Here is an 11962-nt window from a genome sequence, read left to right as displayed (position 1 = left end):
CACGACGCATGCGTCCTTGCTCCTTCGTCCTAAAACCCGGAAGCGCAGCTGCTGTACTTCTGCGCACTTCTGGTTGCGTTACCTTGGTCTCTCAAGACTTAAAAGGTAAAAATTGGCCACCCTCGCCTTGAAAAATTTAACAGTAGTGTCTTCTACTCCTCCCCACCCCCGCTATCAGGCCGTTTTCGTTTGCAAAGGGGAAAAACGTGCACTGTCTGCCTTTGCCTCAGCTGAACCGTGTTCTAGTCCACGTTCCATCCCTTACACTCACGACCCTGGGAGTGGGATAAACTGCATGGTGGATACGTCTGGCAGCCGAGAAGTCCCACTTATTTTAATTTGAACCTCTTGCTCAATAGAAGGAAACTGTAAGCGGGCAGGAACACTGTTTCTGTTTCGTTTAGTTTTGGCTTATGTTGGTTTTGGTTTGTTTTCTGTTTTTGTACATGGTGTCCCTCCACCCCCCCTTAACTCAGTGGTTAGAGAAGTATGAGATTCCAGCTCAAATCCCAGTGTTTCAACTCTTCGTTGTGACTTGGGCTATTCTCTCTAACGTCTCAAAGGCTAGGTTATCTCATTGCTTGTAGAAAGTTTAAGATTCAATGAATTATATTCATGGTTACAATTGTGTGTGTGTGTGTGTGTGTGTGTGTGCGCGCGCGCGCGCGCGCATATATACATATTAACCAAGGAAGGAAGTGACTAATTTCTCTGTTCTGACAGGTATGTTTGGCAAATGGAATATGTAAAAATAAGACATGCAATTCAAAACAATATACAATTTATTATTTAGAATTATATATCCATGTATGAAATAATGAGCCTTCTCACAATGTTGTCAAAGATGTAAACTCACATTTTCTGGCAAGCAATTAGGCAGTAGGTACCGAGAATATTAAAGTTTTAAATTTTCACTCCCTTTACCCCAGCAATCCCATCCTTTGGAATTTATCCGAAACCTAATGAGAACTTTAAAAATATTTTTATACAAAGTGTGTTCTTTTAATCTAAATGTCCAACAGTGGGACTCTGATTAAATCATTTACAACCTCCTCTTTCAGCCCTTGTCTTCCAAAGGTGGGGGAGGGGTGGACATCCTTCACTAACATTGTTTGCTATTTCAAAATAAATAGCTTGGCTAAAGTCAGAATCATGGGGACCTCCTTCTCCCAAGGTGGGGTGGGTAGGGAGAGACATACAACAATGCTTTGTATACATTGTCAAAGGTTCACAGGTTTTCTTGAAGTCTGTCCAGGAAGGCCAGATTAAAAACCTTGGCAGTAAAATTGCTAAGGATTTTGTGGCAAGAAAATGGATTATAAAACCCAATTAGATAAAGATGGCTATATTTGGATCTCAATCATTACCACAGTGGTCTTATATTTGTTAGCCATTATTTCTCCTCATCTTTAAAAGGGGCTTTGGGAAACAATAATTATGAATTAGAGATACAGAGGTGTAATTCACTTGTCGTATATCAATATTAGGTGACCCCACATTTCTTTATAGAAAACCTTAAACAGATTCAATCTTTTTTTGTTTTTAAAGTTTTTCTCTTTCCTGTCTTTAAAAGGTATTATCATTATTTAAATTGCAGTTTAACATTTAAAGGAGTTTTAATTTTTATATATGAAATGGGGCACAACGTGGACACTGTTGAATCTGGCTATAGAGATTTGAAGTTGCCCCAATAGCTGAGGAGCAGTGGGGAAATATCTAAGTAGATTCAGGGTTTTCTGGGGTGGACATAAGAAACGTCCAAACCTGTAGAGAGTTTTCATGAGTTTATTTGAGCCAATCTGATGACAATTTCCAGAAAGCAAAATCTCAACGGATTAAGAAAATGCTCTGGAGAGTGGTAGTTTTGCAGCTTATTTTATACTTTAGAATCAAAGGAGGAGAAATCCATTGATGGTAGATTAAGGGGGCAGGAGAAAGCAAAGTGGGGAAACCTCTGGGATTGGATAAAAAGTAAAACGGAGAGACACACTTTTATATTGGTGACTATAGGATAGTTAATAATTAACATTTACAGCACATAGACATGATATAAGATATCAATGAGAGGTTTTGTGGTCTTGTGTTCTGGTGTAGTGGGTTGTGCCCTGAGGGGTCTAGAAAACAGGATTATTGTGACATTTCAAGGGTATGTTGCCTTAGATGTAATACAAGCTTACTTAAGGTAAAGATTGACCTTTGTCAAGAAAGCTACAGGCCCAGAGTGTCTGCCTGCCATAACGTGCTTTTAGTAATTTTTATGTTCAGAGCATCCTATGTGATTAATTTCGGTCACTGAGATTGTAGGGCCATGTGGCCTCTCCTGAGCTGGTCAGTTTTAGTATGCGGCCCCTTTTTTCATCCACAGTGGATTGTCAGTTAAAAAATACCAATGCCCTAATAATGTAAGTGAGCTTCTAAATATAATACAATGAATTTAAAGTAAGAGTGAATTAACAAAAATCATATTAATTAAAATTTTAAAATTTAAGTCTTAAGGGAGTGCCTATATATACCTAGTACCCCCTAAGCTCAAAATAATGTTTTAAAAAAATCTAGAGCCTGTAATTAAGTAAATCTGCCCTTTCTCATATCATATTAAATTTGAGCTTCGAATTGGAAGTAGATGAGAAACTGAATATATCTGAGAAGAGATCCCATGTGTACGAGTATAATTACCCAATCTGTTTCCCTAGTTCTCCAATCTTCCAGAGTTGCCCTTTCCATTGTGGGGGCACAAAACATAACTTTCCTACCACCTTCTAAATTCTTCTAGTTGGGCTAATAAATTAACATGAGACAGATTAACAGGAGAAAATGCTCAAAATTTGTTATGGATGTACCTTCCGGGTGCCATAAGAATGAGACCTGAAGTTGCATTGGGCAGTTGAGGTTTGTATAGCAGTTAAGGGAGAGGGTCAAAGTTTCTGAGTCTTTTGTTTCTTAATTACCACATTAAAATCAATATTGCAAAAGGCATATTTTGGGGTGGCAAAACTTGGTCCCCTTCACTACTAACAGGCAAATAAAATGAGCTGAACTCCCTTCTCCAAGGGAGTGCACGCCCCACTTTTTCTAAAGATTTCTGAGAAGGAGGGCTTACAACTTTTTGATGATAATTGACTGTCATTATTTTATGTGTTCTGCTCCTGGCTGAAGTCTCAATCCCTTTGTGCTGTCTTATTACTGTTTCAGGATGCTTCTTTTCTCTCTATGTCCCTTTGCCACATGTTTAAACATGGTTCCTTTCTATCATGCTATAAGTTACCAAGAATTGAAAGCTGTATGTGCAACAGATTATTACCAGTGGTTTGTAGCAATTGAAAAAGTGGTTTAAGCACAAAAAAAAGGGAAATAACTTAAAATGGAATATCAGACATTGCTTTTTACTAAAGTTTAAAGTTCATTTTATCCCAAGAGTCATAATGTAATGATCCCCCTTCCTTCTGAGCCCAGTATGCTCCAGGGGCCCTCCAGGAGTTCTGCAGGGACCCACTCTGACACTCCAAAGAGCTTTTCCCCAGATGCTTTACTATAAGTCCTGGGGCCCAGGCTCCCATTTCCTCAAGCTGCTATAGATGAAAACAGAAGATTTCTCTTATACAGACCACTTTGGCTCAACCCGTATCTCAACCTCTTTTTCGTAAGAAAGACTAGCCTAGAGACCTCTCTTTTATAACCAAAATGCCCCCTAACATTTGTTTCCACACAGCAGTACCCGCCCAATCCTTTTAGAATGCAGTGACAGCTGCTGTTAAAATTTTGGAGTCTTTTCTTCTTTTGTTCCTCTATTCAAAATAGAATGACTAAAACATAAGAAGGACTAACTATAGTTAAGGCAAGTCTTCCTCTGAAATGCCAATTATCAGGTCAGGCATTGGATGACAGTGTTTATTCTCTATACTAATGCTGTCAAAACTATGAACAAGCAACAAAAGCAAGCCATACATATAATTTTAAATTTTCTAGTAGAAAAAGGAATTAATTTTAATAGCCCAATATGCCTAAGACTTTATTTCAACATGCGATCAAGATAAAATTAAAAGATATTTTACATTCTGTTTTTCATGTGAAGTCAAAAATTTGCCCAATTCAATTCAGACTAGCTCTATTTGAAGAACTCATGTGGGCAGGACACATTATTTTAGACAACACAGCTAAATATAATAAAATACCAATAGAGTTCCTAGGAGTTTTTGATTGCACATAGTTTTAAAAGTTTTAGTTTGTGGGAGAAAAGAATACCATTTACAGTTCATCTTAATTTGTATTAAGATTTTTATGCTAATCCCAAAACTTGCTTTAATTTTCATTTTACTTACTTTCTCTTCCTAAAAGTGCTTTCTAAAGCTCCTCCCCACTATGACTCCTAAATTAGGACAGATGGTTACAGCCTGACATATTAGCATTGTTATTTCTTATTATTTTCCAACATGACACTCCTAACGCAGTATCTTGAACCACAGAAATGTTGCAGGCAAGAATTCAAGCATGAACAGGGAAATAAAGCAAAAGTAGTTTATTGAATAAAGATCCACTCTGTAAGCAGAGCAGAAGCTGCTGCCCTTAGGCTAGAGGCAGTCCCCACCCTCCTTACAGCTGTGTTTTTTATTAGTTAAGCTTTTTAATGTGGGAATAAGGAGGAGGAATATTCGTATTCATTCTTGGAAGGGGTGAGCTTTTCTGGGAATTTGGGATACACCCCTTTTTTGTCCTTATATAGTGCCCTCTGGAGGTGTCATGGTGCTGATGGGTGCATCATTTAGGATGGAGATGTGTTACCATGACTATAGTGTGGCTGGAGGTTAGTTGGAGGTGAATCTCCGAGTCATCTTGTTCTTGGCCCTTCTGACTGGTTTCCTTGTCTCTTCTTGATTTACAGGTCCTTTGTCTTCAACTGGTAGTTAATGGTTTTCTTGGAGGCCCTGCCTCCTTCCTATCTCAGAAATGCATAGGATGACCAGATTAGTTTTAGATTTAAGACAGAGGAGTCAAGTAGAAGCTGGTATACCTGCAAGAGGTATGTCAGAATACATGTATTTAATGTTCTGATTCCAACTTTTCAAACTTCTTAAATATCACTGTGAAGGTGTTCAATTCTTCCGATCTCCCAGATTAGTTCAAATTTCAAGTACTAGTAATAATGATCATGTTAAAACAACGACAAATAGTATTAGAAGCAGGCATTAGGTATCAGTATAAGACAATGTCTGTTCAAGTCAGTGTTCAACTTTGAGCAGAAACAATGTGTTATTCTGAGAGACCATGTTTTATCTCTAATAAATCAATCTCAAAAATAATATCTCTTCCTTCATATTGCTGAAAATCTAATGAGGCAGACAGATAAATCAACAAAAACAAAAACAATGAAACATGATAAGGTATATGGTAATAGAAGTATGCATAGGAGAATAATGTAACTGGTACTAAAAGATTGATAAAGAAGGTGAGATTTTTACACATTTGTAGATATGTTTTCATTTTTTTATTCCTTTAGAAAGTTTTATTGTGATTAATAATAATAATGTGGTTAATAAAAAAGCAATAATGGCATACTATTAATGGTACATGTTTAAGTGTGTAATCTGAGCAGTTGCAATACCAAAACCACAATCAAAATAATGTGCATATTTACACCACAAAAAAAAATTCTTTGTGTCCCTTTGTAATTGCACTCTTGCTGCTCCTCCAGTGATACATTTTCTGCAATTATAGATTAACTTGAATCTTACAGAATTTTACATTAATGGAATCAAACATTATTTACTTTTCTTTGTCCAGATTTTTTTTTTCATTCAGTTTACTTATATTGAGATTCATCCAATTTGTTGCAAGTGTTAATAGTTCATTCCTTTTTATTGCTAAGTAGTATCCCCTTATAAAGCTAGACCACAATGTGTCTGTTCAGCTGTTTATGGATGTTTATCACTGAATAAAGTTTCAACTTTCTGGCTGTTACAAGCAAAGCTGCTGTGAACATTCATGTACAAGTCTTTCCAGACATGTTGCTTGCATTTTTTTTACTGTGGTAAGTGTATGTTTAATGTTTTAAGAAACTGACAAACTATTTGCCCGAAGTGACTGTATCCTTTTACATTCACACTAGCAGTGTTTAAGACTTTTCTGTTGATCCACACCTTTGCCAGCACTTTGAATGGTTATTCTTTTTAATTTTAGCCATTTTAATAATAGATAAGTTGTGGTGTTTTTTTTTATGGTTTTAATTTGAATTTTCCTGATGGTTACTAATGTTGAATATCTTTTCAAGTGCTTATTTGCCATCTTAACATCTTAGGTGAAGATGGTAAAAATTCAAAATTTTACCCATTTTTATAGTGTTTTCTTTTTACTGAGTTATGAATGTTTTTGTATATTCTGGATACAGGCATGGATTCTAGATGCAAACATGGATGACGGATACAAGCATGGATTTTGGATTAGACATGTGATGTGCAAAAATTTTCTCCCAGTGTGTGGTTATCCTTTCATTTCCTTAACTAAGCCTTTCGAAGAGCAGTAGTTCTTAATTTTGATGGAATCAAATTCATCAACATTAGTTAAAGCCTAGTGGGGAAGAGAGTTAAGTAAATCAACAATTACAACATAATGTGGTAAGTGCTGTGATCAGGATTTGCATAGGAAGCATAGAGAAATAGAACTTGATTCAGATTCAGCAATTAATAAAGACTTTCTGAAGGAGGAGATACCTGAGGAGCAGCTAGCTAGCTGAGTAAAGCCGGAAATGGAGTTGCAGACAAGAAAATAACATGTGCACAGGCTTTGTGCTATGAAAGAGTATGGTACATTTAACTATAAACATCTGTATGACTGAAGCATAGTCTAGATGTAAGGACAAAATAGAAAAAAAAAAATGGCTGAAGACTGAGAAAGTAACGTAGTCATGAAGGAGCCTGTGCATTAAGTTAAGGAATTAATGATAATGCTAATTATTTGGGTCATATATGCATTTTTAAAGATCCTTCTGGAATTGTTGCTGAAAATGAATGGGGAGTGGGAATGAAGGATTTTGGAGGCTGGGAGACTAGATAAGTGTGAGAAGAGTCCAGAACAAACGTAATGATGTCTGGGGTACAGAGAAGATTAATAGGTAGGAATAATTGGGAAATGGAATTGGCAGGATTTGGTTATCACTGAATATTTCCTGAGAGATTGTGAAAGGAGTTAAATATGAAATTTGGAGAAAGGAGTTATTAAGTCTGAACAGCATCAATGATGTAGCTGAGGAGTAGGGCTGCATAATTTGAAGTTTTGAAATTTCGTCATGTTTTGTATATTCCCTAATGAACTAGTGGAACGGGATCAATGAGATGGCTGGTAGACCAAAACGATCAGTAAATAGTAATAACCACTGGCAGTCAAGGAATAGATGAAGCCCACTATATTAAAAAATATATCCTGATACATTTTCAAATTGAAGATCATTTGGGATTTAAATAATACAAAGTGTGCCAAAAAGAGGTACATACATTTTAAGAAAAGAAAAAACTGTATTAAAATTGATAACACTCAATATCTACCAATAACAAATGATGAATACAAGTCATGTGTATACATTTTTTTGGCACCCCCGATATATTCTCCTAGTATTAATATCTTAATTAGTATCTCCTGTATTTGTATTTTAAGCTTATGTATTAAATCAAGTATTCAGACGGCAATCTCAGGTGAGACAATAAGTTTAGCAAGTGACTTGGGAAGACAATGGGACTACTCAACATGGAGTTCTAGTAATTGGCGGGAAGGGGAAATGACAGATACGTTTTTCTTCAGAGGCCATAACTATAGATGAAGTCAAAGAATGATAGGCAATTGATGCGTTCAGCTGGGCAATTTGTCAAATCTAAAAGGTCAGCCCAACTGGTAAGTAGTTTCAGATTCCAGGGTTAGACCAGATGGTTAGTATTGAAGAAACAAAAGCTTTTAAGAAGCGGCTATCCTTAAAACAGTGCGAGAAGCCCTGAACAGACCACCTACGTAACACAAGTTAAGGATCTAGGCAAAATGTTTGAGCAGTACATCTGTGGCAGGTGCTAATCCCAGAATGGAGCTTATTAATAAACCAAGCGTCTTTAAGGTAAGGTGTATTTATATGTTTCCTACCAAAGGTTGGAATTGTTCTCAAAGTACTAGGAGGCCCACCTCTGAATAGATACAGAGGAAGGAAAGGAGGACTGGAGCAAGAGACTGGGGACTAAGTGACAAGGCCAGATACAAGAGTCACGAGGGGATCCAGTAGCTGTTTACTACATGAATCAAGGGAGGACGGTGAGTCAAGTTCAGTGACTAGGGGAGAAACGGAGTAGTTTCAGTCTTGCAGTAAGTAATCATCACTACTTCTGAAAAGAGGAAGAGTCCAGAAACCCTGAAGGAGGTATTCTGAAAGGGTTATAAAATAAGAAAAATACAGAGTCCAATCAGGATCTATAAAGTTACAGGAGACATGCTCTACTTCACAACAAGCACAAGCCAGACAAGATTTTTAAAAGTCAGTTCAAAAACTTAAACTGAGAGCTGAGGGCACAAATAAACTTTAATGAACTTAAATCCAAAAGGAGAGCTTCCTAAGAGAACAGAGAATGGCAGCTTCTTTCAGTTCTTACAGAACAGTTTATGGAACACTGAGTAACTTTTTACTGCATGATTGCACCATAAGCAGGGGCAATGGAAGGCCAGCCAAATGTTTAAATGGCTGTGTGTGGGCTGCAAAGACAGATTACAGTCTCATGGAACTCCAGTCAGAGTGAGTCTGCTCCCACCCTTCAGAACTGCTTTCCAGAGGCCTAAATTAAGTGCGCAAAAGTAGAGAAAGGCAGGGAGTGAGTCAGGGTCCTTGGGAGCAATGCCTTTGAGGATCCCAGGCCTTCCTCAGGTGTACTGCTGCAGCCCTCTGAAGGCTGGGGGCAGGGCCGTAGGACAGAGAGTTCTACTGAGACACGGAAAGACAGGCAAGACTTGGGAATAAAGAGAACAACTCCCGGACATTCTGAAAGCTGGACTTTCTAGCTAAAAGAGTTGGAGATAATTTAGTGGATGAGCTGTCAGGTACAAAGTGATCTCCAGAGTTTAGCCAGTGCTACTATGAACCCAAGGACATTTGAAGGAAATGGTGAACTGAATCTAATGAACGCGTCAACAAAACCCGGACTCAGCAAATCTGAAGATTCCGTAGACTCAGCCTTCCAAACAAGAGGCCTGACAGAAAAAGTGGCAAGATATATTTTAGAGTAAATATTATTTACTGTTTTTTTTATACAGCATCTAGCGTACAATAAAAAATTATGAGATATTTGAAGACACAAGAAAATGTGAGCCATGGCAAAAGAAAACAATAGAGGCAAACACAGAAATGGACCAGATGTTGGAATTATCTGATAGGGACTTTAAAATTACTATGATATGTTACAGGATTTGTAGAAAAAGTGGACAACATGGGAAATGTTAAAAAAATAGAAATGCTAGTAATAAAATATTAGACACACACACAAAAAGTCACTGATAGGATTATCAACAAACTGGACACAGCACAGGAATCCATGAACTTGAGACAGGTCAATAGAAATTATACAAACCAAATGTAAAGATAAAAGAAAAGGGGCAGATGGGAGAAAGTTTCTTATATCTGCAGGATAATATCAAGTGGTCTTGCACACATGTACTTGGAATCCAAGGAGAGGAAATAGAAAGGGGGCAGAGGAAATACTCAAAGAGATAAAACAGAAATCTCCAAAAGTAACTGAAGATATCAATACATATGTTTGGAAAGCACAGTGAATCCCAAAAAGCATAAATCCAAAGAAAAGCAAAGAGAATTAGCAAAAAATCTTAAAACCAGTCACAGGAAAAAGATATACATGCAGGGAAACAGTGATAAGAAAAAATCACTAGTGTTTTTTATATCAGAAACAATGGATGCCATGGAAATTGACATTTTTTAAGTGTGCTAAGAATATAAGAATTTTATATCAATTTAAAGTCTGTATCTAGAAAAAACAAACAAATATTTCAGGCAAAATAAAGTATATTCAGATGTACAAAGTGAGCAAATTTATCTCCAGAACATCTCTAGAATATATTCTACAGGTTCTTCAGACTAATGTGAAATGATACCAGACAGAAGTCCTGATGCACAAAGTGTAGGAGGGAATGTAAGTTGAATTACTGTGTTGCACTGTTCTTATATTTTTCTTTACATAGTAATTTATTATTTGAAGATAATACTTTAAAATTGAAGATACATAAAGGAAAAGGGTAGGACAAACATACCAGGACAAATATAAGTATAAGAAAGATGGTATCACCATATTCATTTAAAAAAAAATAGACTTCAATACAAAGATTTATTACCATAGATACAAAAGCATATTCTTGGTGGTAAAAATCTTCATCATTTAAGAAGCTATAACAATTCTCAATATGCACGCAGTTACTAGCAGAACCTTAAAGCCACAAAGAAATATTTGACAGAATCAAATGGAGAAATAGACAAATCTACAGTAAATAATTGATATAAAAGTAGACAGAAAATCAGGAAAAATGTAGAAGATTTGAATAACACTATCTACCAACTTAACCTAATAGAGTTAATAGAATATGATATCCATCAACTAAAAGTAAAAATTCCTTTTAACTGCGCAAAGAGCATTCAAATGATAGACAAATCATATGCTAGCATGTGAGTCTCAAGCCATTTCAAAAGATCAGAAACATAGAGTATATGTCGTGACCACAGATTAGAAATCAATAACAAAAATACCTGGAAAGTGCCAACATACTTAGAAGTTAATAATCCATGAATCATAGGAGAAACCAGGGAAAAAAAAAGAGAAATATTTTGAACTCCTTATGTTCATGAGAACACAATATATCAAAATTTGTAGGATGCATCCAAAACACCAGTAAAATAAAATTTATAACATGTATTACTTATGTTAGAAAAGATCAAAGGTGTACAGTCAATTAGCTAAGCTTCCACATGAAGAAAGAAAAGTGAATACAAAATTAAACCCAACTTAAGAGAAAGGAAATAATACATAAAAAAGTTGAAATTAATGATAAAGAAAATAAATAATGGAGAAAATAAAAAACAGTTCTTCGAAGTGATTAATACATGTGGTAACCCCTAACAGAAAAAAATTGAGAAATATGAATTACCCAAATCATTAAATAATGAGGGACACTTAATAGGGATCCTACAAACGTTCATAATAAAGGGCTATTATGAAAAACTTGATTAATTCTCAACTGGGGACAGTTTTTCCCAGAGGGCAAATTTGGCAATAACTGAAAATAGTTTGATTGTCACAACCTGGAAGGAGTGGTGCTACTGGTATCTTAGAGATATAGGCCAAGGATCCTGCTAAACATTCTATAGGACACAGAACATCCTCCCGTAACAAAGACCTGTCCAGCCATAATGCCCATCATGTTGAAGTTAAGAAACTGCTTTGTGTTAATAAATTCAATAAAAAGGATGAATTGAAAAATACAGCTTACTAAATTGACACATAAAGGAATAGAAAAATCTGTATAGCTCCATATATATTAAGAAAATTATTAAAACCTCCCAAAGAAAACTGAAATCTCAGACAACTTTATCAGTGAATTATATCAAATATTAAATGAAGAATAAAACCAACCTTAAATAAATTCTTTTTAAAAATAGAGGAGGGAACACTTCCCAACTCATTTTATGAAGCAGCATGATCTTGATATCAAAACCTGGTAAATAACTGTTCCAGAAGGAAAATTACAGACCAATATCTCCCATGATCATAGATGGGAAATTTGTTAGTAGTAGCAAATTCCATACAAGAATATATAAAAGAATAATGCTAGTGGTTAACATTGAAAATCAATATGTTATTCGCAAAATAACAAAATAGGAGAAAAATGTGATAATTAACATTGAAAATAAATATGTTATTCGCAAAATAACAAAATAGGA

General features: G+C 35.8%; 1 protein-coding gene across 1 annotated transcript in view; it reads left to right on the top strand.

The window, feature by feature from the left end:
* The first annotated feature begins 18 nt into the window (after positions 1-18).
* THSD7A (thrombospondin type 1 domain containing 7A) overlaps positions 19-11962 on the top strand; it is a 617189-nt gene continuing 605245 nt past the window's right edge. The window contains exon 1 of the mRNA XM_019726870.2: positions 19-105. The gene's annotated coding sequence lies outside the window, so the exon portion shown is untranslated. The remainder of the gene's footprint in view (positions 106-11962) is intronic.

The sequence above is a fragment of the Rhinolophus sinicus genome, linkage group LG09 (genome assembly GCF_036562045.2).
Source record: "Rhinolophus sinicus isolate RSC01 linkage group LG09, ASM3656204v1, whole genome shotgun sequence".
Taxonomy (NCBI): domain Eukaryota; kingdom Metazoa; phylum Chordata; class Mammalia; order Chiroptera; family Rhinolophidae; genus Rhinolophus; species Rhinolophus sinicus.
This window is presented reverse-complemented; position numbering and strand designations above follow the sequence as displayed.